This window comes from Triturus cristatus, chromosome 5_2 (assembly GCF_964204655.1).
Source record: "Triturus cristatus chromosome 5_2, aTriCri1.1, whole genome shotgun sequence".
Lineage (NCBI taxonomy): Eukaryota > Metazoa > Chordata > Amphibia > Caudata > Salamandridae > Triturus > Triturus cristatus.
This window is the reverse complement of record NC_140588.1, coordinates 577780103-577803943: the sequence shown is the minus strand read 5'-3', so window position 1 is coordinate 577803943 and position 23841 is coordinate 577780103. Positions and strand designations below refer to the sequence as shown.

The window sequence follows — 23841 nt, the reverse complement described above, 5'->3', positions numbered from 1 at the left end:
AGGGGCTCTGCGTAGGTGGCACTGCATTGCTTTGGGAAGCATCCATGCTAAGTGCAGAGTAGCAGCAGACCCCACAGCTGAGACGTGAATTGGGACTGTTAAGGAAGGGCACTGGGAGGGTGAGGAGGGCAGAGGAAAATGCTTTACAAAAGCATCTGCAAGTTCCTACACACCCGCTGAAAACCCATACCAGGGATGGGGCTCGAACCCATGCGGACAACTGTCCATTGGATCTTAAGTCCAACGCCTTAACCACTCGGCCACCCTGGTGAGACCCTAGGCCCTGCCTTACTCAGCTCCCTTTTCATGCTGGCTGCTCCAGCGCAGGCTGTCCAGCAAGAGGTGATTGCAGAGTAAAAAGGCTTTTGCAGGAGGATAAAGGTAATTGCTTATGACAAACACACTGTGTGACACCTAACTTTTCCCCACTCGTACTTTATGGGCAATCTATACAGTGGAGTTAGCTTAGTCACAATAAGGAAGTGAGCAAGGCAGGCTCACAAGAGCATCTCCTCCCTGGTGGTCTAGTGGCTAGGATTTGGCGCTTTCACCGCCGCGGCCCGGGTTCGATTCCCGGTCAGGGAAGATCCCTCTAAGACGTAGACGTGCGTAATTTGTCCACGCAGCTCAGCTTTTTTTAATCGAAGGTCCTTAAAAAGGCACCCCGACCTATAGACGAAAGCAGAGGAAAGGGGCTGGGTCCCCTGTGTCCCAGGTTGCTTTGCTCCCATTGCCCTCAGCCACCTTCATGCGCACGCAGTCCCCCACCCAGTCAGGTGCTCTATGTGGGCGTAAAGTGCAGTACCAGCTCATCATAAAGGTAAATTGCTGGAAAACCCGGCTGCGATGTATACATCTACTTTGGAGCACTCTTCTCCCTTGCACTCTTGAATCGGTCATTCGCAATGTATTCTTCCAGCAAGCTGAATAACGAGGTAGGTGTGAGAAGGTGTACCAGCTGTCTTTGAGCTATCAGCGGCCACTAGGTGTCCCTCTTGTGATTTCCCGGGGATCCCGATTGTACAGGAATTCGTCGGTTCAGTGGCACGGGGGAGGGGATGGCCTGTGCTTGGAAGTGACAAACAGTCTGGTGGAATCATGAGTGTTTTTTCAAGTTCTGATTCATATTCGCTGTAGAATAAAATATGCTTTCAGCCCCCATGAGCTTTGTCACTAGGAGAGCAGTGTAGGAACTTTTGCTGTATGGCTGTGGGTTCCCTGGTGGTCTAGTGGTTAGGATTCGGCGCTCTCACCGCCGCGGCCCGGGTTCGATTCCCGGTCAGGAAACAGTCCTTCTTCTGCCCTTGAATGCTTTTCCTTCCCGCAGGTCAGGGCTTCTCAAAATGAATTTGCTTTTCTGACAAACAGTTTGCCTAGCATCCCGCAATCTGGCTCCTAATTTGATTTTCGCAAGGTTCCCTTTGAGTTGCTTTCCTCGGCGGGAGGAAAATCTCTTGTGCAAGGCTCTTGAGGAAGTGAGATTCTGTATTCCGAGGTGCGCTTCTTTTCGTAGGCTTCTGACCACATGGTGTGCGGCAGGAAGTCATCTTTGACAGGGCCGCAGGCTTTGTCTCCAAATGGCATCCCGGACCCACTGCAACCCACCTTTTTGCTGAAACGGAAGTCTGGTTCAGGGTAAGAAAAAGCTGAGCTGCACGTACCGAAAGCAGCAGAGCCCAGCGGCGGAGAGGGTGTGGCCAGGGCTGTCTGATTTGCATAGTGACCAGTGGCATCTTGGGAATGTACAGGCTTTGGAGCCTAATGGGTGCTGCAGGGGTCTGCCTGGCCGGAGAAATGCCTGTCTGGCGCTCCCCTCAGGACACACGTGTCTTCCGTTCGAGCATGGAGGGTGAGGGACATGGGTCACCCTCATATACAGGGGTGTGGGCATGGGCAGGATGGGGCGTGGGGGACCCGTCAGGGCATTGCCCGTTTGGAAGCCCGTTCGGAAGGCAAGAGGAGGCGGAGGCGGAGGCGGGAATCTCTGCTCAATTTTTTCCCGAGGCCTGGGGACAAGCCTTTGCACATTTGATCCAGCCGGGCCTGCATCTGCAGATCCTGCTCCGATGGCAAGGGAGAGCCTGCAGGTGTAAATCAAAGAAAGGGGAGAAATCCGCAAGAGGCGGGTTAACAAATTCCAGTGGCAGGCCCATGTTCCCCAGGAAGCAAGTACTTCCTCCTGCTCCCTTCAGTGGGAAAAGACATAGGAGGTGTATTTCCCTAAGCAGGGGCTCTGCGTAGGTGGCACTGCATTGCTTTGGGAAGCATCCATGCTAAGTGCAGAGTAGCAGCAGACCCCACAGCTGAGACGTGAATTGGGACTGTTAAGGAAGGGCACTGGGAGGGTGAGGAGGGCAGAGGAAAATGCTTTAAAAAAGCATCTGCAAGTTCCTACACACCCGCTGAAAACCCATACCAGGGATGGGGCTCGAACCCATGCGGACAACTGTCCATTGGATCTTAAGTCCAACGCCTTAACCACTCGGCCACCCTGGTGAGACCCTAGGCCCTGCCTTACTCAGCTCCCTTTTCATGCTGGCTGCTCCAGCGCAGGCTGTCCAGCAAGAGGTGATTGCAGAGTAAAAAGGCTTTTGCAGGAGGATAAAGGTAATTGCTTATGACAAACACACTGTGTGACACCTAACTTTTCCCCACTCGTACTTTATGGGCAATCTATACAGTGGAGTTAGCTTAGTCACAATAAGGAAGTGAGCAAGGCAGGCTCACAAGAGCATCTCCTCCCTGGTGGTCTAGTGGCTAGGATTCGGCGCTTTCACCGCCGCGGCCCGGGTTCGATTCCCGGTCAGGGAAGATCCCTCTAAGACGTAGACGTGCGTAATTTGTCCACGCAGCTCAGCTTTTTTTAATCGAAGGTCCTTAAAAAGGCACCCCGACCTATAGACGAAAGCAGAGGAAAGGGGCTGGGTCCCCTGTGTCCCAGGTTGCTTTGCTCCCATTGCCCTCAGCCACCTTCATGCACACGCAGTCCCCCACCCAGTCAGGTGCTCTATGTGGGCGTAAAGTGCAGTACCAGCTCATCAGAAAGGTAAATTGCTGGAAAACCCGGCTGCGATGTATACATCTACTTTGGAGCACTCTTCTCCCTTGCACTCTTGAATCGGTCATTCGCAATGTATTCTTCCAGCAAGCTGAATAACGAGGTATGTGTGAGAAGGTGTACCAGCTGTCTTTGAGCTATCAGCGGCCACTAGGTGTCCCTCTTGTGATTTCCCGGGGATCCCGATTGTACAGGAATTCGTCGGTTCAGTGGCATGGGGGAGGGGATGGCCTGTGCTTGGAAGTGACAAACAGTCTGGTGGAATCATGAGTGTTTTTTCAAGTTCTGATTCATATTCGCTGTAGAATAAAATATGCTTTCAGCCCCCATGAGCTTTGTCACTAGGAGAGCAGTGTAGGAACTTTTGCTGTATGGCTGTGGGTTCCCTGGTGGTCTAGTGGTTAGGATTCGGCGCTCTCACCGCCGCGGCCCGGGTTCGATTCCCGGTCAGGAAACAGTCCTTCTTCTGCCCTTGAATGCTTTTCCTTCCCGCAGGTCAGGGCTTCTCAAAATGAATTTGCTTTTCTGACAAACAGTTTGCCTAGCATCCCGCAATCTGGCTCCTAATTTGATTTTCGCAAGGTTCCCTTTGAGTTGCTTTCCTCGGCGGGAGGAAAATCTCTTGTGCAAGGCTCTTGAGGAAGTGAGATTCTGTATTCCGAGGTGCGCTTCTTTTCGTAGGCTTCTGACCACATGGTGTGCGGCAGGAAGTCATCTTTGACAGGGCCGCAGGCTTTGTCTCCAAATGGCATCCCGGACCCACTGCAACCCACCTTTTTGCTGAAACGGAAGTCTGGTTCAGGGTAAGAAAAAGCTGAGCTGCACGTACCGAAAGCAGCAGAGCCCAGCGGCGGAGAGGGTGTGGCCAGGGCTGTCTGATTTGCATAGTGACCAGTGGCATCTTGGGAATGTACAGGCTTTGGAGCCTAATGGGTGCTGCAGGGGTCTGCCTGGCCGGAGAAATGCCTGTCTGGCGCTCCCCTCAGGACACACGTGTCTTCCGTTCGAGCATGGAGGGTGAGGGACATGGGTCACCCTCATATACAGGGGTGTGGGCATGGGCAGGATGGGGCGTGGGGGACCCGTCAGGGCATTGCCCGTTTGGAAGCCCGTTCGGAAGGCAAGAGGAGGCGGAGGCGGAGGCGGGAATCTCTGCTCAATTTTTTCCCGAGGCCTGGGGACAAGCCTTTGCACATTTGATCCAGCCGGGCCTGCATCAGCAGATCCTGCTCCGATGGCAAGGGAGAGCCTGCAGGTGTAAATCAAAGAAAGGGGAGAAATCCGCAAGAGGCGGGTTAACAAATTCCAGTGGCAGGCCCATGTTCCCCAGGAAGCAAGTACTTCCTCCTGCTCCCTTCAGTGGGAAAAGACATAGGAGGTGTATTTCCCTAAGCAGGGGCTCTGCGTAGGTGGCACTGCATTGCTTTGGGAAGCATCCATGCTAAGTGCAGAGTAGCAGCAGACCCCACAGCTGAGACGTGAATTGGGACTGTTAAGGAAGGGCACTGGGAGGGTGAGGAGGGCAGAGGAAAATGCTTTAAAAAAGCATCTGCAAGTTCCTACACACCCGCTGAAAACCCATTCCAGGGATGGGGCTCGAACCCATGCGGACAACTGTCCATTGGATCTTAAGTCCAACGCCTTAACCACTCGGCCACCCTGGTGAGACCCTAGGCCCTGCCTTACTCAGCTCCCTTTTCATGCTGGCTGCTCCAGCGCAGGCTGTCCAGCAAGAGGTGATTGCAGAGTAAAAAGGCTTTTGCAGGAGGATAAAGGTAATTGCTTATGACAAACACACTGTGTGACACCTAACTTTTCCCCACTCGTACTTTATGGGCAATCTATACAGTGGAGTTAGCTTAGTCACAATAAGGAAGTGAGCAAGGCAGGCTCACAAGAGCATCTCCTCCCTGGTGGTCTAGTGGCTAGGATTCGGCGCTTTCACCGCCGCGGCCCGGGTTCGATTCCCGGTCAGGGAAGATCCCTCTAAGACGTAGACGTGCGTAATTTGTCCACGCAGCTCAGCTTTTTTTAATCGAAGGTCCTTAAAAAGGCACCCCGACCTATAGACGAAAGCAGAGGAAAGGGGCTGGGTCCCCTGTGTCCCAGGTTGCTTTGCTCCCATTGCCCTCAGCCACCTTCATGCACACGCAGTCCCCCACCCAGTCAGGTGCTCTATGTGGGCGTAAAGTGCAGTACCAGCTCATCAGAAAGGTAAATTGCTGGAAAACCCGGCTGCGATGTATACATCTACTTTGGAGCACTCTTCTCCCTTGCACTCTTGAATCGGTCATTCGCAATGTATTCTTCCAGCAAGCTGAATAACGAGGTATGTGTGAGAAGGTGTACCAGCTGTCTTTGAGCTATCAGCGGCCACTAGGTGTCCCTCTTGTGATTTCCCGGGGATCCCGATTGTACAGGAATTCGTCGGTTCAGTGGCATGGGGGAGGGGATGGCCTGTGCTTGGAAGTGACAAACAGTCTGGTGGAATCATGAGTGTTTTTTCAAGTTCTGATTCATATTCGCTGTAGAATAAAATATGCTTTCAGCCCCCATGAGCTTTGTCACTAGGAGAGTAGTGTAGGAACTTTTGCTGTATGGCTGTGGGTTCCCTGGTGGTCTAGTGGTTAGGATTCGGCGCTCTCACCGCCGCGGCCCGGGTTCGATTCCCGGTCAGGAAACAGTCCTTCTTCTGCCCTTGAATGCTTTTCCTTCCCGCAGGTCAGGGCTTCTCAAAATGAATTTGCTTTTCTGACAAACAGTTTGCCTAGCATCCCGCAATCTGGCTCCTAATTTGATTTTCGCAAGGTTCCCTTTGAGTTGCTTTCCTCGGCGGGAGGAAAATCTCTTGTGCAAGGCTCTTGAGGAAGTGAGATTCTGTATTCCGAGGTGCGCTTCTTTTCGTAGGCTTCTGACCACATGGTGTGCGGCAGGAAGTCATCTTTGACAGGGCCGCAGGCTTTGTCTCCAAATGGCATCCCGGACCCACTGCAACCCACCTTTTTGCTGAAACGGAAGTCTGGTTCAGGGTAAGAAAAAGCTGAGCTGCACGTACCGAAAGCAGCAGAGCCCAGCGGCGGAGAGGGTGTGGCCAGGGCTGTCTGATTTGCATAGTGACCAGTGGCATCTTGGGAATGTACAGGCTTTGGAGCCTAACGGGTGCTGCAGGGGTCTGCCTGGCCGGAGAAATGTCTGTCTGGCGCTCCCCTCAGGACACACGTGTCTTCCGTTCGAGCATGGAGGGTGAGGGACATGGGTCACCCTCATATACAGGGGTGTGGGCATGGGCAGGATGGGGCGTGGGGGACCCGTCAGGGCATTGCCCGTTTGGAAGCCCGTTCGGAAGGCAAGAGGAGGCGGAGGCGGAGGCGGAGGCGGGAATCTCTGCTCAATTTTTTCCCGAGGCCTGGGGACAAGCCTTTGCACATTTGATCCTGCCGGGCCTGCATCAGCAGATCCTGCTCCGATGGCAAGGGAGAGCCTGCAGGTGTAAATCAAAGAAAGGGGAGAAATCCGCAAGAGGCGGGTTAACAAATTCCAGTGGCAGGCCCATGTTCCCCAGGAAGCAAGTACTTCCTCCTGCTCCCTTCAGTGGGAAAAGACATAGGAGGTGTATTTCTCTAAGCAGGGGCTCTGCGTAGGTGGCACTGCATTGCTTTGGGAAGCATCCATGCTAAGTGCAGAGTAGCAGCAGACCCCACAGCTGAGACGTGAATTGGGACTGTTAAGGAAGGGCACTGGGAGGGTGAGGAGGGCAGAGGAAAATGCTTTAAAAAAGCATCTGCAAGTTCCTACACACCCGCTGAAAACCCATACCAGGGATGGGGCTCGAACCCATGCGGACAACTGTCCATTGGATCTTAAGTCCAACGCCTTAACCACTCGGCCACCCTGGTGAGACCCTAGGCCCTGCCTTACTCAGCTCCCTTTTCATGCTGGCTGCTCCAGCGCAGGCTGTCCAGCAAGAGGTGATTGCAGAGTAAAAAGGCTTTTGCAGGAGGATAAAGGTAATTGCTTACGACAAACACACTGTGTGACACCTAACTTTTCCCCACTCGTACTTTATGGGCAATCTATACAGTGGAGTTAGCTTAGTCACAATAAGGAAGTGAGCAAGGCAGGCTCACAAGAGCATCTCCTCCCTGGTGGTCTAGTGGCTAGGATTCGGCGCTTTCACCGCCGCGGCCCGGGTTCGATTCCCGGTCAGGGAAGATCCCTCTAAGACGTAGACGTGCGTAATTTGTCCACGCAGCTCAGCTTTTTTTAATCGAAGGTCCTTAAAAAGGCACCCCGACCTATAGACGAAAGCAGAGGAAAGGGGCTGGGTCCCCTGTGTCCCAGGTTGCTTTGCTCCCATTGCCCTCAGCCACCTTCATGCGCACGCAGTCCCCCACCCAGTCAGGTGCTCTATGTGGGCGTAAAGTGCAGTACCAGCTCATCATAAAGGTAAATTGCTGGAAAACCCGGCTGCGATGTATACATCTACTTTGGAGCACTCTTCTCCCTTGCACTCTTGAATCGGTCATTCGCAATGTATTCTTCCAGCAAGCTGAATAACGAGGTAGGTGTGAGAAGGTGTACCAGCTGTCTTTGAGCTATCAGCGGCCACTAGGTGTCCCTCTTGTGATTTCCCGGGGATCCCGATTGTACAGGAATTCGTCGGTTCAGTGGCACGGGGGAGGGGATGGCCTGTGCTTGGAAGTGACAAATAGTCTGGTGGAATCATGAGTGTTTTTTCAAGTTCTGATTCATATTCGCTGTAGAATAAAATATGCTTTCAGCCCCCATGAGCTTTGTCACTAGGAGAGCAGTGTAGGAACTTTTGCTGTATGGCTGTGGGTTCCCTGGTGGTCTAGTGGTTAGGATTCGGCGCTCTCACCGCCGCGGCCCGGGTTCGATTCCCGGTCAGGAAACAGTCCTTCTTCTGCCCTTGAATGCTTTTCCTTCCCGCAGGTCAGGGCTTCTCAAAATGAATTTGCTTTTCTGACAAACAGTTTGCCTAGCATCCCGCAATCTGGCTCCTAATTTGATTTTCGCAAGGTTCCCTTTGAGTTGCTTTCCTCGGCGGGAGGAAAATCTCTTGTGCAAGGCTCTTGAGGAAGTGAGATTCTGTATTCCGAGGTGCGCTTCTTTTCGTAGGCTTCTGACCACATGGTGTGCGGCAGGAAGTCATCTTTGACAGGGCCGCAGGCTTTGTCTCCAAATGGCATCCCGGACCCACTGCAACCCACCTTTTTGCTGAAACGGAAGTCTGGTTCAGGGTAAGAAAAAGCTGAGCTGCACGTACCGAAAGCAGCAGAGCCCAGCGGCGGAGAGGGTGTGGCCAGGGCTGTCTGATTTGCATAGTGACCAGTGGCATCTTGGGAATGTACAGGCTTTGGAGCCTAACGGGTGCTGCAGGGGTCTGCCTGGCCGGAGAAATGCCTGTCTGGCGCTCCCCTCAGGACACACGTGTCTTCCGTTCGAGCATGGAGGGTGAGGGACATGGGTCACCCTCATATACAGGGGTGTGGGCATGGGCAGGATGGGGCGTGGGGGACCCGTCAGGGCATTGCCCGTTTGGAAGCCCGTTCGGAAGGCAAGAGGAGGCGGAGGCGGAGGCGGGAATCTCTGCTCAATTTTTTCCCGAGGCCTGGGGACAAGCCTTTGCACATTTGATCCAGCCGGGCCTGCATCAGCAGATCCTGCTCCGATGGCAAGGGAGAGCCTGCAGGTGTAAATCAAAGAAAGGGGAGAAATCCGCAAGAGGCGGGTTAACAAATTCCAGTGGCAGGCCCATGTTCCCCAGGAAGCAAGTACTTCCTCCTGCTCCCTTCAGTGGGAAAAGACATAGGAGGTGTATTTCCCTAAGCAGGGGCTCTGCGTAGGTGGCACTGCATTGCTTTGGGAAGCATCCATGCTAAGTGCAGAGTAGCAGCAGACCCCACAGCTGAGACGTGAATTGGGACTGTTAAGGAAGGGCACTGGGAGGGTGAGGAGGGCAGAGGAAAATGCTTTACAAAAGCATCTGCAAGTTCCTACACACCCGCTGAAAACCCATACCAGGGATGGGGCTCGAACCCATGCGGACAACTGTCCATTGGATCTTAAGTCCAACGCCTTAACCACTCGGCCACCCTGGTGAGACCCTAGGCCCTGCCTTACTCAGCTCCCTTTTCATGCTGGCTGCTCCAGCGCAGGCTGTCCAGCAAGAGGTGATTGCAGAGTAAAAAGGCTTTTGCAGGAGGATAAAGGTAATTGCTTATGACAAACACACTGTGTGACACCTAACTTTTCCCCACTCGTACTTTATGGGCAATCTATACAGTGGAGTTAGCTTAGTCACAATAAGGAAGTGAGCAAGGCAGGCTCACAAGAGCATCTCCTCCCTGGTGGTCTAGTGGCTAGGATTTGGCGCTTTCACCGCCGCGGCCCGGGTTCGATTCCCGGTCAGGGAAGATCCCTCTAAGACGTAGACGTGCGTAATTTGTCCACGCAGCTCAGCTTTTTTTAATCGAAGGTCCTTAAAAAGGCACCCCGACCTATAGACGAAAGCAGAGGAAAGGGGCTGGGTCCCCTGTGTCCCAGGTTGCTTTGCTCCCATTGCCCTCAGCCACCTTCATGCGCACGCAGTCCCCCACCCAGTCAGGTGCTCTATGTGGGCGTAAAGTGCAGTACCAGCTCATCAGAAAGGTAAATTGCTGGAAAACCCGGCTGCGATGTATACATCTACTTTGGAGCACTCTTCTCCCTTGCACTCTTGAATCGGTCATTCGCAATGTATTCTTCCAGCAAGCTGAATAACGAGGTAGGTGTGAGAAGGTGTACCAGCTGTCTTTGAGCTATCAGCGGCCACTAGGTGTCCCTCTTGTGATTTCCCGGGGATCCCGATTGTACAGGAATTCGTCGGTTCAGTGGCATGGGGGAGGGGATGGCCTGTGCTTGGAAGTGACAAACAGTCTGGTGGAATCATGAGTGTTTTTTCAAGTTCTGATTCATATTCGCTGTAGAATAAAATATGCTTTCAGCCCCCATGAGCTTTGTCACTAGGAGAGTAGTGTAGGAACTTTTGCTGTATGGCTGTGGGTTCCCTGGTGGTCTAGTGGTTAGGATTCGGCGCTCTCACCGCCGCGGCCCGGGTTCGATTCCCGGTCAGGAAACAGTCCTTCTTCTGCCCTTGAATGCTTTTCCTTCCCGCAGGTCAGGGCTTCTCAAAATGAATTTGCTTTTCTGACAAACAGTTTGCCTAGCATCCCGCAATCTGGCTCCTAATTTGATTTTCGCAAGGTTCCCTTTGAGTTGCTTTCCTCGGCGGGAGGAAAATCTCTTGTGCAAGGCTCTTGAGGAAGTGAGATTCTGTATTCCGAGGTGCGCTTCTTTTCGTAGGCTTCTGACCACATGGTGTGCGGCAGGAAGTCATCTTTGACAGGGCCGCAGGCTTTGTCTCCAAATGGCATCCCGGACCCACTGCAACCCACCTTTTTGCTGAAACGGAAGTCTGGTTCAGGGTAAGAAAAAGCTGAGCTGCACGTACCGAAAGCAGCAGAGCCCAGCGGCGGAGAGGGTGTGGCCAGGGCTGTCTGATTTGCATAGTGACCAGTGGCATCTTGGGAATGTACAGGCTTTGGAGCCTAACGGGTGCTGCAGGGGTCTGCCTGGCCGGAGAAATGTCTGTCTGGCGCTCCCCTCAGGACACACGTGTCTTCCGTTCGAGCATGGAGGGTGAGGGACATGGGTCACCCTCATATACAGGGGTGTGGGCATGGGCAGGATGGGGCGTGGGGGACCCGTCAGGGCATTGCCCGTTTGGAAGCCCGTTCGGAAGGCAAGAGGAGGCGGAGGCGGAGGCGGAGGCGGGAATCTCTGCTCAATTTTTTCCCGAGGCCTGGGGACAAGCCTTTGCACATTTGATCCTGCCGGGCCTGCATCAGCAGATCCTGCTCCGATGGCAAGGGAGAGCCTGCAGGTGTAAATCAAAGAAAGGGGAGAAATCCGCAAGAGGCGGGTTAACAAATTCCAGTGGCAGGCCCATGTTCCCCAGGAAGCAAGTACTTCCTCCTGCTCCCTTCAGTGGGAAAAGACATAGGAGGTGTATTTCTCTAAGCAGGGGCTCTGCGTAGGTGGCACTGCATTGCTTTGGGAAGCATCCATGCTAAGTGCAGAGTAGCAGCAGACCCCACAGCTGAGACGTGAATTGGGACTGTTAAGGAAGGGCACTGGGAGGGTGAGGAGGGCAGAGGAAAATGCTTTAAAAAAGCATCTGCAAGTTCCTACACACCCGCTGAAAACCCATACCAGGGATGGGGCTCGAACCCATGCGGACAACTGTCCATTGGATCTTAAGTCCAACGCCTTAACCACTCGGCCACCCTGGTGAGACCCTAGGCCCTGCCTTACTCAGCTCCCTTTTCATGCTGGCTGCTCCAGCGCAGGCTGTCCAGCAAGAGGTGATTGCAGAGTAAAAAGGCTTTTGCAGGAGGATAAAGGTAATTGCTTACGACAAACACACTGTGTGACACCTAACTTTTCCCCACTCGTACTTTATGGGCAATCTATACAGTGGAGTTAGCTTAGTCACAATAAGGAAGTGAGCAAGGCAGGCTCACAAGAGCATCTCCTCCCTGGTGGTCTAGTGGCTAGGATTCGGCGCTTTCACCGCCGCGGCCCGGGTTCGATTCCCGGTCAGGGAAGATCCCTCTAAGACGTAGACGTGCGTAATTTGTCCACGCAGCTCAGCTTTTTTTAATCGAAGGTCCTTAAAAAGGCACCCCGACCTATAGACGAAAGCAGAGGAAAGGGGCTGGGTCCCCTGTGTCCCAGGTTGCTTTGCTCCCATTGCCCTCAGCCACCTTCATGCGCACGCAGTCCCCCACCCAGTCAGGTGCTCTATGTGGGCGTAAAGTGCAGTACCAGCTCATCATAAAGGTAAATTGCTGGAAAACCCGGCTGCGATGTATACATCTACTTTGGAGCACTCTTCTCCCTTGCACTCTTGAATCGGTCATTCGCAATGTATTCTTCCAGCAAGCTGAATAACGAGGTAGGTGTGAGAAGGTGTACCAGCTGTCTTTGAGCTATCAGCGGCCACTAGGTGTCCCTCTTGTGATTTCCCGGGGATCCCGATTGTACAGGAATTCGTCGGTTCAGTGGCACGGGGGAGGGGATGGCCTGTGCTTGGAAGTGACAAATAGTCTGGTGGAATCATGAGTGTTTTTTCAAGTTCTGATTCATATTCGCTGTAGAATAAAATATGCTTTCAGCCCCCATGAGCTTTGTCACTAGGAGAGCAGTGTAGGAACTTTTGCTGTATGGCTGTGGGTTCCCTGGTGGTCTAGTGGTTAGGATTCGGCGCTCTCACCGCCGCGGCCCGGGTTCGATTCCCGGTCAGGAAACAGTCCTTCTTCTGCCCTTGAATGCTTTTCCTTCCCGCAGGTCAGGGCTTCTCAAAATGAATTTGCTTTTCTGACAAACAGTTTGCCTAGCATCCCGCAATCTGGCTCCTAATTTGATTTTCGCAAGGTTCCCTTTGAGTTGCTTTCCTCGGCGGGAGGAAAATCTCTTGTGCAAGGCTCTTGAGGAAGTGAGATTCTGTATTCCGAGGTGCGCTTCTTTTCGTAGGCTTCTGACCACATGGTGTGCGGCAGGAAGTCATCTTTGACAGGGCCGCAGGCTTTGTCTCCAAATGGCATCCCGGACCCACTGCAACCCACCTTTTTGCTGAAACGGAAGTCTGGTTCAGGGTAAGAAAAAGCTGAGCTGCACGTACCGAAAGCAGCAGAGCCCAGCGGCGGAGAGGGTGTGGCCAGGGCTGTCTGATTTGCATAGTGACCAGTGGCATCTTGGGAATGTACAGGCTTTGGAGCCTAACGGGTGCTGCAGGGGTCTGCCTGGCCGGAGAAATGCCTGTCTGGCGCTCCCCTCAGGACACACGTGTCTTCCGTTCGAGCATGGAGGGTGAGGGACATGGGTCACCCTCATATACAGGGGTGTGGGCATGGGCAGGATGGGGCGTGGGGGACCCGTCAGGGCATTGCCCGTTTGGAAGCCCGTTCGGAAGGCAAGAGGAGGCGGAGGCGGAGGCGGGAATCTCTGCTCAATTTTTTCCCGAGGCCTGGGGACAAGCCTTTGCACATTTGATCCAGCCGGGCCTGCATCAGCAGATCCTGCTCCGATGGCAAGGGAGAGCCTGCAGGTGTAAATCAAAGAAAGGGGAGAAATCCGCAAGAGGCGGGTTAACAAATTCCAGTGGCAGGCCCATGTTCCCCAGGAAGCAAGTACTTCCTCCTGCTCCCTTCAGTGGGAAAAGACATAGGAGGTGTATTTCCCTAAGCAGGGGCTCTGCGTAGGTGGCACTGCATTGCTTTGGGAAGCATCCATGCTAAGTGCAGAGTAGCAGCAGACCCCACAGCTGAGACGTGAATTGGGACTGTTAAGGAAGGGCACTGGGAGGGTGAGGAGGGCAGAGGAAAATGCTTTACAAAAGCATCTGCAAGTTCCTACACACCCGCTGAAAACCCATACCAGGGATGGGGCTCGAACCCATGCGGACAACTGTCCATTGGATCTTAAGTCCAACGCCTTAACCACTCGGCCACCCTGGTGAGACCCTAGGCCCTGCCTTACTCAGCTCCCTTTTCATGCTGGCTGCTCCAGCGCAGGCTGTCCAGCAAGAGGTGATTGCAGAGTAAAAAGGCTTTTGCAGGAGGATAAAGGTAATTGCTTATGACAAACACACTGTGTGACACCTAACTTTTCCCCACTCGTACTTTATGGGCAATCTATACAGTGGAGTTAGCTTAGTCACAATAAGGAAGTGAGCAAGGCAGGCTCACAAGAGCATCTCCTCCCTGGTGGTCTAGTGGCTAGGATTTGGCGCTTTCACCGCCGCGGCCCGGGTTCGATTCCCGGTCAGGGAAGATCCCTCTAAGACGTAGACGTGCGTAATTTGTCCACGCAGCTCAGCTTTTTTTAATCGAAGGTCCTTAAAAAGGCACCCCGACCTATAGACGAAAGCAGAGGAAAGGGGCTGGGTCCCCTGTGTCCCAGGTTGCTTTGCTCCCATTGCCCTCAGCCACCTTCATGCGCACGCAGTCCCCCACCCAGTCAGGTGCTCTATGTGGGCGTAAAGTGCAGTACCAGCTCATCAGAAAGGTAAATTGCTGGAAAACCCGGCTGCGATGTATACATCTACTTTGGAGCACTCTTCTCCCTTGCACTCTTGAATCGGTCATTCGCAATGTATTCTTCCAGCAAGCTGAATAACGAGGTAGGTGTGAGAAGGTGTACCAGCTGTCTTTGAGCTATCAGCGGCCACTAGGTGTCCCTCTTGTGATTTCCCGGGGATCCCGATTGTACAGGAATTCGTCGGTTCAGTAGCACGGGGGAGGGGATGGCCTGTGCTTGGAAGTGACAAACAGTCTGGTGGAATCATGAGTGTTTTTTCAAGTTCTGATTCATATTCGCTGTAGAATAAAATATGCTTTCAGCCCCCATGAGCTTTGTCACTAGGAGAGCAGTGTAGGAACTTTTGCAGTATGGCTGTGGGTTCCCTGGTGGTCTAGTGGTTAGGATTCGGCGCTCTCACCGCCGCGGCCTGGGTTCGATTCCCGGTCAGGGAACAGTCCTTCTTCTGCCCTTGAATGCTTTTCCTTCCCGCAGGTCAGGGCTTCTCAAAATGAATTTGCTTTTCTGACAAACAGTTTGCCTAGCATCCCGCAATCTGGCTCCTAATTTGATTTTCGCAAGGTTCCCTTTGAGTTGCTTTCCTCGGCGGGAGGAAAATCTCTTGTGCAAGGCTCTTGAGGAAGTGAGATTCTGTATTCCGAGGTGCGCTTCTTTTCGTAGGCTTCTGACCACATGTTGTGCGGCAGGAAGTCATCTTTGACAGGGCCGCAGGCTTTGTCTCCAAATGGCATCCCGGACCCACTGCAACCCACCTTTTTGCTGAAACGGAAGTCTGGTTCAGGGTAAGAAAAAGCTGAGCTGCACGTACCGAAAGCAGCAGAGCCCAGCGGCGGAGAGGGTGTGGCCAGGGCTGTCTGATTTGCATAGTGACCAGTGGCATCTTGGGAATGTACAGGCTTTGGAGCTTAACGGGTGCTGCAGGGGTCTGCCTGGCCGGAGAAATGCCTGTCTGGCGCTCCCCTCAGGACACACGTGTCTTCCGTTCGAGCATGGAGGGTGAGGGACATGGGTCACCCTCATATACAGGGGTGTGGGCATGGGCAGGATGGGGCGTGGGGGACCCGTCAGGGCATTGCCCCTTTGGAAGCCCGTTCGGAAGGCAAGAGGAGGCGGAGGCGGGAATCTCTGCTCAATTTTTTCCCGAGGCCTGGGGACAAGCCTTTGCACATTTGATCCAGCCGGGCCTGCATCAGCAGATCCTGCTCCGATGGCAAGGGAGAGCCTGCAGGTGTAAATCAAAGAAAGGGGAGAAATCCGCAAGAGGCGGGTTAACAAATTCCAGTGGCAGGCCCATGTTCCCCAGGAAGCAAGTACTTCCTCCTGCTCCCTTCAGTGGGAAAAGACATAGGAGGTGTATTTCTCTAAGCAGGGGCTCTGCGTAGGTGGCACTGCATTGCTTTGGGAAGCATCCATGCTAAGTGCAGAGTAGCAGCAGACCCCACAGCTGAGACGTGAATTGGGACTGTTAAGGAAGGGCACTGGGAGGGTGAGGAGGGCAGAGGAAAATGCTTTACAAAAGCATCTGCAAGTTCCTACACACCCGCTGAAAACCCATACCAGGGATGGGGCTCGAACCCATGCGGACAACTGTCCATTGGATCTTAAGTCCAACGCCTTAACCACTCGGCCACCCTGGTGAGACCCTAGGCCCTGCCTTACTCAGCTCCCTTTTCATGCTGGCTGCTCCAGCGCAGGCTGTCCAGCAAGAGGTGATTGCAGAGTAAAAAGGCTTTTGCAGGAGGATAAAGGTAATTGCTTATGACAAACACACTGTGTGACACCTAACTTTTCCCCACTCGTACTTTATGGGCAATCTATACAGTGGAGTTAGCTTAGTCACAATAAGGAAGTGAGCAAGGCAGGCTCACAAGAGCATCTCCTCCCTGGTGGTCTAGTGGCTAGGATTTGGCGCTTTCACCGCCGCGGCCCGGGTTCGATTCCCGGTCAGGGAAGATCCCTCTAAGACGTAGACGTGCGTAATTTGTCCACGCAGCTCAGCTTTTTTTAATCGAAGGTCCTTAAAAAGGCACCCCGACCTATAGACGAAAGCAGAGGAAAGGGGCTGGGTCCCCTGTGTCCCAGGTTGCTTTGCTCCCATTGCCCTCAGCCACCTTCATGCGCACGCAGTCCCCCACCCAGTCAGGTGCTCTATGTGGGCGTAAAGTGCAGTACCAGCTCATCAGAAAGGTAAATTGCTGGAAAACCCGGCTGCGATGTATACATCTACTTTGGAGCACTCTTCTCCCTTGCACTCTTGAATCGGTCATTCGCAATGTATTCTTCCAGCAAGCTGAATAACGAGGTAGGTGTGAGAAGGTGTACCAGCTGTCTTTGAGCTATCAGCGGCCACTAGGTGTCCCTCTTGTGATTTCCCGGGGATCCCGATTGTACAGGAATTCGTCGGTTCAGTAGCACGGGGGAGGGGATGGCCTGTGCTTGGAAGTGACAAACAGTCTGGTGGAATCATGAGTGTTTTTTCAAGTTCTGATTCATATTCGCTGTAGAATAAAATATGCTTTCAGCCCCCATGAGCTTTGTCACTAGGAGAGCAGTGTAGGAACTTTTGCTGTATGGCTGTGGGTTCCCTGGTGGTCTAGTGGTTAGGATTTGGCGCTCTCACCGCCGCGGCCCGGGTTCGATTCCCGGTCAGGGAACAGTCCTTCTTCTGCCCTTGAATGCTTTTCCTTCCCGCAGGTCAGGGCTTCTCAAAATGAATTTGCTTTTCTGACAAACAGTTTGCCTAGCATCCCGCAATCTGGCTCCTAATTTGATTTTCGCAAGGTTCCCTTTGAGTTGCTTTCCTCGGCGGGAGGAAAATCTCTTGTGCAAGGCTCTTGAGGAAGTGAGATTCTGTATTCCGAGGTGCGCTTCTTTTCGTAGGCTTCTGACCACATGTTGTGCGGCAGGAAGTCATCTTTGACAGGGCCGCAGGCTTTGTCTCCAAATGGCATCCCGGACCCACTGCAACCCACCTTTTTGCTGAAACGGAAGTCTGGTTCAGGGTAAGAAAAAGCTGAGCTGCACGTACCGAAAGCAGCAGAGCCCAGCGGCGGAGAGGGTGTGGCCAGGGCTGTCTGATTTGCATAGTGACCAGTGGCATCTTGGGAATGTACAGGCTTTGGAGCTTAACGGGTGCTGCAGGGGTCTGCCTTGGTGGAGAAATGCCTGTCTGGCGCTCCCCTCAGGACACACGTGTCTTCCGTTCGAGCATGGAGGGTGAGGGACATGGGTCACCCTCATATACAGGGGTGTGGGCATGGGCAGGATGGGGCGTGGGGGACCCGTCAGGGCATTGCCCGTTTGGAAGCCCGTTCGGAAGGCAAGAGGAGGCGGAGGCGGAGGCGGGAATCTCTGCTCAATTTTTTCCCGAGGCCTGGGGACAAGCCTTTGCACATTTGATCCAGCCGGGCCTGCATCAGCAGATCCTGCTCCGATGGCAAGGGAGAGCCTGCAGGTGTAAATCAAAGTAAGGGGAGAAATCCGCAAGAGGCGGGTTAACAAATTCCAGTGGCAGGCCCATGTTCCCCAGGAAGCAAGTACTTCCTCCTGCTCCCTTCAGTGGGAAAAGACATAGGAGGTGTATTTCTCTAAGCAGGGGCTCTGCGTAGGTGGCACTGCATTGCTTTGGGAAGCATCCATGCTAAGTGCAGAGTAGCAGCAGACCCCACAGCTGAGACGTGAATTGGGACTGTTAAGGAAGGGCACTGGGAGGGTGAGGAGGGCAGAGGAAAATGCTTTACAAAAGCATCTGCAAGTTCCTACACACCCGCTGAAAACCCATACCAGGGATGGGGCTCGAACCCATGCGGACAACTGTCCATTGGATCTTAAGTCCAACGCCTTAACCACTCGGCCACCCTGGTGAGACCCTAGGCCCTGCCTTACTCAGCTCCCTTTTCATGCTGGCTGCTCCAGCGCAGGCTGTCCAGCAAGAGGTGATTGCAGAGTAAAAAGGCTTTTGCAGGAGGATAAAGGTAATTGCTTATGACAAACACGCTGTGTGACACCTAACTTTTCCCCACTCGTACTTTATGGGCAATCTATACAGTGGAGTTAGCTTAGTCACAATAAGGAAGTGAGCAAGGCAGGCTCACAAGAGCATCTCCTCCCTGGTGGTCTAGTGGCTAGGATTTGGCGCTTTCACCGCCGCGGCCCGGGTTCGATTCCCGGTCAGGGAAGATCCCTCTAAGACGTAGACGTGCGTAATTTGTCCACGCAGCTCAGCTTTTTTTAATCGAAGGTCCTTAAAAAGGCACCCCGACCTATAGACGAAAGCAGAGGAAAGGGGCTGGGTCCCCTGTGTCCCAGGTTGCTTTGCTCCCATTGCCCTCAGCCACCTTCATGCGCACGCAGTCCCCCACCCAGTCAGGTGCTCTATGTGGGCGTAAAGTGCAGTACCAGCTCATCAGAAAGGTAAATTGCTGGAAAACCCGGCTGCGATGTATACATCTACTTTGGAGCACTCTTCTCCCTTGCACTCTTGAATCGGTCATTCGCAATGTATTCTTCCAGCAAGCTGAATAACGAGGTAGGTGTGAGAAGGTGTACCAGCTGTCTTTGAGCTATCAGCGGCCACTAGGTGTCCCTCTTGTGATTTCCCGGGGATCCCGATTGTACAGGAATTCGTCGGTTCAGTAGCACGGGGGAGGGGATGGCCTGTGCTTGGAAGTGACAAACAGTCTGGTGGAATCATGAGTGTTTTTTCAAGTTCTGATTCATATTCGCTGTAGAATAAAATATGCTTTCAGCCCCCATGAGCTTTGTCACTAGGAGAGCAGTGTAGGAACTTTTGCTGTATGGCTGTGGGTTCCCTGGTGGTCTAGTGGTTAGGATTTGGCGCTCTCACCGCCGCGGCCTGGGTTCGATTCCCGGTCAGGGAACAGTCCTTCTTCTGCCCTTGAATGCTTTTCCTTCCCGCAGGTCAGGGCTTCTCAAAATGAATTTGCTTTTCTGACAAACAGTTTGCCTAGCATCCCGCAATCTGGCTCCTAATTTGATTTTCGCAAGGTTCCCTTTGAGTTGCTTTCCTCGGCGGGAGGAAAATCTCTTGTGCAAGGCTCTTGAGGAAGTGAGATTCTGTATTCCGAGGTGCGCTTCTTTTCGTAGGCTTCTGACCACATGTTGTGCGGCAGGAAGTCATCTTTGACAGGGCCGCAGGCTTTGTCTCCAAATGGCATCCCGGACCCACTGCAACCCACCTTTTTGCTGAAACGGAAGTCTGGTTCAGGGTAAGAAAAAGCTGAGCTGCACGTACCGAAAGCAGCAGAGCCCAGCGGCGGAGAGGGTGTGGCCAGGGCTGTCTGATTTGCATAGTGACCAGTGGCATCTTGGGAATGTACAGGCTTTGGAGCTTAACGGGTGCTGCAGGGGTCTGCCTGGCCGGAGAAATGCCTGTCTGGCGCTCCCCTCAGGACACACGTGTCTTCCGTTCGAGCATGGAGGGTGAGGGACATGGGTCACCCTCATATACAGGGGTGTGGGCATGGGCAGGATGGGGCGTGGGGGACCCGTCAGGGCATTGCCCGTTTGGAAGCCCGTTCGGAAGGCAAGAGGAGGCGGAGGCGGAGGCGGGAATCTCTGCTCAATTTTTTCCCGAGGCCTGGGGACAAGCCTTTGCACATTTGATCCAGCCGGGCCTGCATCAGCAGATCCTGCTCCGATGGCAAGGGAGAGCCTGCAGGTGTAAATCAAAGAAAGGGGAGAAATCCGCAAGAGGCGGGTTAACAAATTCCAGTGGCAGGCCCATGTTCCCCAGGAAGCAAGTACTTCCTCCTGCTCCCTTCAGTGGGAAAAGACATAGGAGGTGTATTTCTCTAAGCAGGGGCTCTGCGTAGGTGGCACTGCATTGCTTTGGGAAGCATCCATGCTAAGTGCAGAGTAGCAGCAGACCCCACAGCTGAGACGTGAATTGGGACTGTTAAGGAAGGGCACTGGGAGGGTGAGGAGGGCAGAGGAAAATGCTTTACAAAAGCATCTGCAAGTTCCTACACACCCGCTGAAAACCCATACCAGGGATGGGGCTCGAACCCATGCGGACAACTGTCCATTGGATCTTAAGTCCAACGCCTTAACCACTCGGCCACCCTGGTGAGACCCTAGGCCCTGCCTTACTCAGCTCCCTTTTCATGCTGGCTGCTCCAGCGCAGGCTGTCCAGCAAGAGGTGATTGCAGAGTAAAAAGGCTTTTGCAGGAGGATAAAGGTAATTGCTTATGACAAACACGCTGTGTGACACCTAACTTTTCCCCACTCGTACTTTATGGGCAATCTATACAGTGGAGTTAGCTTAGTCACAATAAGGAAGTGAGCAAGGCAGGCTCACAAGAGCATCTCCTCCCTGGTGGTCTAGTGGCTAGGATTTGGCGCTTTCACCGCCGCGGCCCGGGTTCGATTCCCGGTCAGGGAAGATCCCTCTAAGACGTAGACGTGCGTAATTTGTCCACGCAGCTCAGCTTTTTTTAATCGAAGGTCCTTAAAAAGGCACCCCGACCTATAGACGAAAGCAGAGGAAAGGGGCTGGGTCCCCTGTGTCCCAGGTTGCTTTGCTCCCATTGCCCTCAGCCACCTTCATGCGCACGCAGTCCCCCACCCAGTCAGGTGCTCTATGTGGGCGTAAAGTGCAGTACCAGCTCATCAGAAAGGTAAATTGCTGGAAAACCCGGCTGCGATGTATACATCTACTTTGGAGCACTCTTCTCCCTTGCACTCTTGAATCGGTCATTCGCAATGTATTCTTCCAGCAAGCTGAATAACGAGGTAGGTGTGAGAAGGTGTACCAGCTGTCTTTGAGCTATCAGCGGCCACTAGGTGTCCCTCTTGTGATTTCCCGGGGATCCCGATTGTACAGGAATTCGTCGGTTCAGTAGCACGGGGGAGGGGATGGCCTGTGCTTGGAAGTGACAAACAGTCTGGTGGAATCATGAGTGTTTTTTCAAGTTCTGATTCATATTCGCTGTAGAATAAAATATGCTTTCAGCCCCCATGAGCTTTGTCACTAGGAGAGCAGTGTAGGAACTTTTGCTGTATGGCTGTGGGTTCCCTGGTGGTCTAGTGGTTAGGATTTGGCGCTCTCACCGCCGCGGCCTGGGTTCGATTCCCGGTCAGGGAACAGTCCTTCTTCTGCCCTTGAATGCTTTTCCTTCCCGCAGGTCAGGGCTTCTCAAAATGAATTTGCTTTTCTGACAAACAGTTTGCCTAGCATCCCGCAATCTGGCTCCTAATTTGATTTTCGCAAGGTTCCCTTTGAGTTGCTTTCCTCGGCGGGAGGAAAATCTCTTGTGCAAGGCTCTTGAGGAAGTGAGATTCTGTATTCCGAGGTGCGCTTCTTTTCGTAGGCTTCTGACCACATGTTGTGCGGCAGGAAGTCATCTTTGACAGGGCCGCAGGCTTTGTCTCCAAATGGCATCCCGGACCCACTGCAACCCACCTTTTTGCTGAAACGGAAGTCTGGTTCAGGGTAAGAAAAAGCTGAGCTGCACGTACCGAAAGCAGCAGAGCCCAGCGGCGGAGAGGGTGTGGCCAGGGCTGTCTGATTTGCATAGTGACCAGTGGCATCTTGGGAATGTACAGGCTTTGGAGCTTAACGGGTGCTGCAGGGGTCTGCCTGGCCGGAGAAATGCCTGTCTGGCGCTCCCCTCAGGACACACGTGTCTTCCGTTCGAGCATGTAGGGTGAGGGACATGGGTCACCCTCATATACAGGGGTGTGGGCATGGGCAGGATGGGGCGTGGGGGACCCGTCAGGGCATTGCCCCTTTGGAAGCCCGTTCGGAAGGCAAGAGGAGGCGGAGGCGGGAATCTCTGCTCAATTTTTTCCCGAGGCCTGGGGACAAGCCTTTGCACATTTGATCCAGCCGGGCCTGCATCAGCAGATCCTGCTCCGATGGCAAGGGAGAGCCTGCAGGTGTAAATCAAAGAAAGGGGAGAAATCCGCAAGAGGCGGGTTAACAAATTCCAGTGGCAGGCCCATGTTCCCCAGGAAGCAAGTACTTCCTCCTGCTCCCTTCAGTGGGAAAAGACATAGGAGGTGTATTTCTCTAAGCAGGGGCTCTGCGTAGGTGGCACTGCATTGCTTTGGGAAGCATCCATGCTAAGTGCAGAGTAGCAGCAGACCCCACAGCTGAGACGTGAATTGGGACTGTTAAGGAAGGGCACTGGGAGGGTGAGGAGGGCAGAGGAAAATGCTTTACAAAAGCATCTGCAAGTTCCTACACACCCGCTGAAAACCCATACCAGGGATGGGGCTCGAACCCATGCGGACAACTGTCCATTGGATCTTAAGTCCAACGCCTTAACCACTCGGCCACCCTGGTGAGACCCTAGGCCCTGCCTTACTTAGCTCCCTTTTCATGCTGGCTGCTCCAGCGCAGGCTGTCCAGCAAGAGGTGATTGCAGAGTAAAAAGGCTTTTGCAGGAGGATAAAGGTAATTGCTTATGACAAACACGCTGTGTGACACCTAACTTTTCCCCACTCGTACTTTATGGGCAATCTATACAGTGGAGTTAGCTTAGTCACAATAAGGAAGTGAGCAAGGCAGGCTCACAAGAGCATCTCCTCCCTGGTGGTCTAGTGGCTAGGATTTGGCGCTTTCACCGCCGCGGCCCGGGTTCGATTCCCGGTCAGGGAAGATCCCTCTAAGACGTAGACGTGCGTAATTTGTCCACGCAGCTCAGCTTTTTTTAATCGAAGGTCCTTAAAAAGGCACCCCGACCTATAGACGAAAGCAGAGGAAAGGGGCTGGGTCCCCTGTGTCCCAGGTTGCTTTGCTCCCATTGCCCTCAGCCACCTTCATGCGCACGCAGTCCCCCACCCAGTCAGGTGCTCTATGTGGGCGTAAAGTGCAGTACCAGCTCATCAGAAAGGTAAATTGCTGGAAAACCCGGCTGCGATGTATACATCTACTTTGGAGCACTCTTCTCCCTTGCACTCTTGAATCGGTCATTCGCAATGTATTCTTCCAGCAAGCTGAATAACGAGGTAGGTGTGAGAAGGTGTACCAGCTGTCTTTGAGCTATCAGCGGCCACTAGGTGTCCCTCTTGTGATTTCCCGGGGATCCCGATTGTACAGGAATTCGTCGGTTCAGTAGCACGGGGGAGGGGATGGCCTGTGCTTGGAAGTGACAAACAGTCTGGTGGAATCATGAGTGTTTTTTCAAGTTCTGATTCATATTCGCTGTAGAATAAAATATGCTTTCAGCCCCCATGAGCTTTGTCACTAGGAGAGCAGTGTAGGAACTTTTGCTGTATGGCTGTGGGTTCCCTGGTGGTCTAGTGGTTAGGATTTGGCGCTCTCACCGCCGCGGCCTGGGTTCGATTCCCGGTCAGGGAACAGTCATTCTTCTGCCCTTGAATGCTTTTCCTTCCCGCAGGTCAGGGCTTCTCAAAATGAATTTGCTTTTCTGACAAACAGTTTGCCTAGCATCCCGCAATCTGGCTCCTAATTTGATTTTCGCAAGGTTCCCTTTGAGTTGCTTTCCTCGGCGGGAGGAAAATCTCTTGTGCAAGGCTCTTGAGGAAGTGAGATTCTGTATTCCGAGGTGCGCTTCTTTTCGTAGGCTTCTGACCACATGTTGTGCGGCAGGAAGTCATCTTTGACAGGGCCGCAGGCTTTGTCTCCAAATGG

At 53.3% G+C, this 23841-nt stretch overlaps 15 non-coding genes across 15 annotated transcripts; 5 read left to right on the top strand and 10 right to left on the bottom strand.

The window, feature by feature from the left end:
• Positions 1-187: 187 nt before the first annotated feature.
• On the bottom strand, positions 188-270 carry TRNAL-UAA (transfer RNA leucine (anticodon UAA)). Its single transcript has one exon. It is a non-coding gene; the product is annotated as a tRNA-Leu (tRNA).
• A 2143-nt stretch (positions 271-2413) lies between these two features.
• Positions 2414-2496, bottom strand: TRNAL-UAA (transfer RNA leucine (anticodon UAA)). The gene has a single exon. It is a non-coding gene; the product is annotated as a tRNA-Leu (tRNA).
• A 243-nt stretch (positions 2497-2739) lies between these two features.
• TRNAE-UUC (transfer RNA glutamic acid (anticodon UUC)) lies at positions 2740-2811 on the top strand. The gene has a single exon. It is a non-coding gene; the product is annotated as a tRNA-Glu (tRNA).
• Positions 2812-4965: 2154 nt separating this feature from the next.
• On the top strand, positions 4966-5037 carry TRNAE-UUC (transfer RNA glutamic acid (anticodon UUC)). Its single transcript has one exon. It is a non-coding gene; the product is annotated as a tRNA-Glu (tRNA).
• A 1834-nt stretch (positions 5038-6871) lies between these two features.
• TRNAL-UAA (transfer RNA leucine (anticodon UAA)) lies at positions 6872-6954 on the bottom strand. Its single transcript has one exon. It is a non-coding gene; the product is annotated as a tRNA-Leu (tRNA).
• Positions 6955-7197: 243 nt separating this feature from the next.
• TRNAE-UUC (transfer RNA glutamic acid (anticodon UUC)) lies at positions 7198-7269 on the top strand. Its single transcript has one exon. It is a non-coding gene; the product is annotated as a tRNA-Glu (tRNA).
• A 1828-nt stretch (positions 7270-9097) lies between these two features.
• On the bottom strand, positions 9098-9180 carry TRNAL-UAA (transfer RNA leucine (anticodon UAA)). Its single transcript has one exon. It is a non-coding gene; the product is annotated as a tRNA-Leu (tRNA).
• A 2149-nt stretch (positions 9181-11329) lies between these two features.
• On the bottom strand, positions 11330-11412 carry TRNAL-UAA (transfer RNA leucine (anticodon UAA)). Its single transcript has one exon. It is a non-coding gene; the product is annotated as a tRNA-Leu (tRNA).
• Positions 11413-11655: 243 nt separating this feature from the next.
• On the top strand, positions 11656-11727 carry TRNAE-UUC (transfer RNA glutamic acid (anticodon UUC)). The gene has a single exon. It is a non-coding gene; the product is annotated as a tRNA-Glu (tRNA).
• Positions 11728-13555: 1828 nt separating this feature from the next.
• Positions 13556-13638, bottom strand: TRNAL-UAA (transfer RNA leucine (anticodon UAA)). The gene has a single exon. It is a non-coding gene; the product is annotated as a tRNA-Leu (tRNA).
• A 2137-nt stretch (positions 13639-15775) lies between these two features.
• TRNAL-UAA (transfer RNA leucine (anticodon UAA)) lies at positions 15776-15858 on the bottom strand. The gene has a single exon. It is a non-coding gene; the product is annotated as a tRNA-Leu (tRNA).
• A 945-nt stretch (positions 15859-16803) lies between these two features.
• TRNAE-CUC (transfer RNA glutamic acid (anticodon CUC)) lies at positions 16804-16875 on the top strand. Its single transcript has one exon. It is a non-coding gene; the product is annotated as a tRNA-Glu (tRNA).
• A 1126-nt stretch (positions 16876-18001) lies between these two features.
• Positions 18002-18084, bottom strand: TRNAL-UAA (transfer RNA leucine (anticodon UAA)). The gene has a single exon. It is a non-coding gene; the product is annotated as a tRNA-Leu (tRNA).
• Positions 18085-20227: 2143 nt separating this feature from the next.
• On the bottom strand, positions 20228-20310 carry TRNAL-UAA (transfer RNA leucine (anticodon UAA)). The gene has a single exon. It is a non-coding gene; the product is annotated as a tRNA-Leu (tRNA).
• A 2137-nt stretch (positions 20311-22447) lies between these two features.
• On the bottom strand, positions 22448-22530 carry TRNAL-UAA (transfer RNA leucine (anticodon UAA)). Its single transcript has one exon. It is a non-coding gene; the product is annotated as a tRNA-Leu (tRNA).
• Positions 22531-23841: the final 1311 nt, after the last annotated feature.